This window comes from Rosa chinensis, chromosome 6 (genome assembly GCF_002994745.2).
Source record: "Rosa chinensis cultivar Old Blush chromosome 6, RchiOBHm-V2, whole genome shotgun sequence".
Taxonomy (NCBI): Eukaryota; Viridiplantae; Streptophyta; class Magnoliopsida; order Rosales; family Rosaceae; genus Rosa; species Rosa chinensis.
Window position 1 is genome coordinate 50,430,121 of NC_037093.1, and position 4,046 is coordinate 50,434,166.

Consider the following 4,046-nt stretch of genomic DNA (forward strand, 5'->3'; position numbering starts at 1 on the left):
AAAACCGGAACCTGGTTATCTTTATGATGAGTTATCAAATTCCGCACATCTAGTTCCGTATGCTACTGTCCCGTACTAGTGCATAATACTTGAAACCACATTGTTATAAGAGTGAGTGTTCATCCTCGCAGCTTAGTAAGCTTCACCCTTGCTAGGTTTGAAAACTTTATAGATAACTTTTAATTGGCAATGCCAGTATGAAAACAAACTTTAAAACTTTTCTTTAAGAACGACAAACTTTAATTATTTTCCAACTTAAAACTGATGCATGAAGTCCAAACGAATACGGGTCCTAAGAAATACCTGATGGTTAGTACCGTAGATCCCACTACACAACCTTACCTGAAATCAATTTATAACCAAGTAAGCATAGAGAGGGCGTTCACTACCTAGCTACACACCCAGAACTGGGTCGTCATTGCGATCGAAATACCTCGTGACCAGTCTAGCTGACCCTCAAGAGGTTAAGGGAATTGAACCCAAGGAAGTTAGTGCTACCCTTCGCTCTCAAGCCATTAACAATATCTTTCATGGAGTGATTAGTATACATTGCATTTTAACATAACCAATCCAAAAAACTTATCATACATCATTTTATATAAAATATGAAAACAACTAACCGAGAAAGACCCCGAATTCCCTACATAGATTCCAAAGTTGTTTACTTCATGTTGTTCGAGATTCACGAACATCTATTTCTCAGGGAACTGGAATCCTAATTTCCGACATAATTAACGTTAACATTTTTCCATAAAGAAACAAAGACGAGAATTTCATCAATTTATTCGTCCAACCAATCTTTCCTAGTTTGACTAGGATTTAACCAATCACTCTTTTCGACCAATTCGATAATTGTCCCAAATCCTCTAATATATCATTTCGAGTCATTGATCTCATCACATGGTATTACTATGAATTACTATGGACACCCAATATCATTACTTGACGATTTTTAAATTTTCACAACCATTTTCATATATATCCGTTATGCTCTCAGCATAATGCAAGGCAAATCAAACTCTAAAATTTACCCAAGTCGATTTGATATCCAATGTACATTCAATTTCCAACAAATACCAAGCTATCTTAACAGTAATCGAGATCTGTACAACACAAATTCACAGAGACATGCGAACTCGAGAAACTACAGTTCCAAAACATCAATTCCAACAATGCGATTTCCAGAGTTTTCAAGGAAAACCTTGACGGTCCTTTGTGTTGAACAAGGGCCAGGAGATGATCCAAATCAGTAAAATGTTGTTATGAAATGTTAATTAGTCGTTAATTTGGGTTAAGTTGTTAATTAGCTGGGTTGTTATTGTAGCCAATACATGGAAGCCACGTGTCTGGGTAGGTAGCTTATCCTTGGGTTTTATAAACCGGAACTCTGTACTCCTTTGATTTTTATCAATCAATATATCGAGTTATTTCCTTTCTTCTTCTTTAGTTCTCTTAGTTTTCTCTTTGTGATCATACCTGGTTAGGGCTCTTACCCTAACAATTGGTATTAGAGTAGTCGACCATGGGGAAATTGAAGGGGGTGGGGAAGCCCCTGTCGCCACCTCGTACTTCCGGCGAACTTTCACACCTAGAATTTGAACTTCAAATTCATCGTGATGAGACCAACGCTCGATTAGATGAGATGCAAGCTTCTATCCAGGATTCACTCGCAGTCTCTTTGGCGAGCTTTCGATCTATGCTTATGGATGATATGAAGGCGCAGCTCACCGCGCTCAAGGAGCCTCCTGTGGTCAACCAAGGTAGTGCTGCGATACCACTACCTGATGGCACTGTTTGTTTTGGTTCACCGCCTCCTTCATCGGCGGTCGCAGCCATGGAGGATACATCATCCACTATGGCCAGATCTAAGGGTAATCCAACTCATACCTCAAGATCTGAGGGTAATCCCACTCATACCTCATCTTTTCCTGATTTTAACTTTACTACTGATGATGTGTTGTTACAATTAACTAGTACTGTGCGTACTAGTTCTATTGAGGTCACCACTGAGTTAAAAATTACGGGAAATGATGCTGAGAAAATGGAGTTCAAGGAGACAGGAATGATTGGAAATATGGGGGTTAAACCTATAGGTAGTGGTAGTACTATGGCCTTAGCAAGTAGTTCAGTAAATGGATCATTAAGTGCCTGTTGAGCTCTTCAGATGATATGGATACGACAGGAGTACCTCCAATTTTGGATACTGAAGAACCTTTAATCCGACTACAGGTAATGGGGGAAAGCAATGCAGCTACTATGTAGTTGAAAGGGAACTTCAATGGTAAAATTGTGCATGTGCTCATTGACTCAGGAGCTACACACACAACTTCATCCATCCTCAACTACTCAAAGGTACTAAGGTACAAGTTCATAAACTTTCTCCCTTGAATGTGATACTAGCTAGTGGTGCCAAAATGAAGACTCGAGGTGAGGCCAAGATTGAACTCAAATTACAGCAATTTACTTTTTCTGATGATTTTTATATTTTACTTATGACTGGATGTGAAATTGTGCTAGGGGCCAGTTGGCTCAAATCTTTGGGTGACATATTGTGGAACTTTGAGACCATGAAAATGGGATTCAAGGTAAAGGGATCAGAATTCTTACTTCAAGGTAAAGTTAACCCACAAGCTACTATCATAGGATGCAAGGCAATAATAAGGTTATTACGAAAAGAAAGGGAGGCAATCATGATCCAAGTCCAACCGACACTGATGAGCCAAAGTATTGCACCCAAGAACACATAACTTCAGACTTTGATCAACAGATATGAGGATTTGTTCACTCCTCCAACCTGCTTACCTCAAATCAGAAATCAGGACCATAAAATTGAGCTCTTACCAAATACTCCACCTGTGAATGTGAGGCCTTATAGGTATCCTCACTTCCAAAAAGCTGAAATAGAGAAAATAGTGCAGGAGCTGCTGGACAATGGGATAATCCGGCCTAGTGTGAGCCCTTTTTCTTCTCCTGTGTTGTTGGTAAAGAAAAAAGATGGCACTTGGAGGATGTGTGTGGATTACAGATCATTGAATGCTGCCATAGTTAAGGACAAGTATCCAATTCCTGTGGTCGATGAGTTACTGGACGAAGTGCATGGCTCAACCATTTTTACTAAACTTGATTTGAGGTCCGGATACCACCAAATTCGAATGAATCCAGGTGACATCAACAAAACTGCTTTCAAGACACATAGTGGCCATTATGAATTTTTGGTCATGTCATTTGGACTTACCAATGCTCCTTCTACATTCAAGTTAGTAATGAATGATATATTAAGAGAGTATCTGAGAAAATTTGCATTGGTTTTTTTTGATGACATTCTTGTGTATAGCCCTAATTTTGAGTTACACTTGCAGCACTTGGAATCAGTTTGTATCAAGTTACAGCAGCATTCTTTAAAGGTCAAACAAAGAAAATGCAGCTTTGGTGTTGATAAGGTAGAGTACTTGGGACATGTTGTGAGTGCTAATGGAGTTTCTGTTGATCCAGCTAAGATTGAATGCATTAAAAGTTGGGAGCAACCAAAGACTATCAAAGGATTGAGAGGTTTTCTTGGATTGGCAGCCTATTATAGAAAATATGTCAGTAATTTTGGTATTATAGCCAAACCATTTATGGACATGTTGAAACTTGGGGGTTTCCAATGGACTCCAGCTTCTGAAGTAGCTTTTAACAAGCTGAAACAAGCACTCATGAGCACCCCAAGTTTGGCATTGCCAGATTTCTCTAAAGAGTTTGGCATTGCCAGATTTCTCTAAAGAGTTTGTCATCGAGTGTGATGCCTCTGGAGTGGGAATTGGGGCTATCTTATCCCAGGAAGGCCATCCCATTGCATATTTGAGCAAGGCTCTAGCCCCCAGGCATGTGGCATTGTCAGTGTATGATAAAGAAATGCTGGCTGTTGTTTTTGCTGTGCAACATTGGAGATCTTACTTGTTGGGAAACCATTTCAAGATCTACACTGATCACAAGACCATTCAATATTTCTTGGATCAAAAGATATCCACCCCGGCTCAGCAAAAATGGCTATTTAAGCTTGCAGG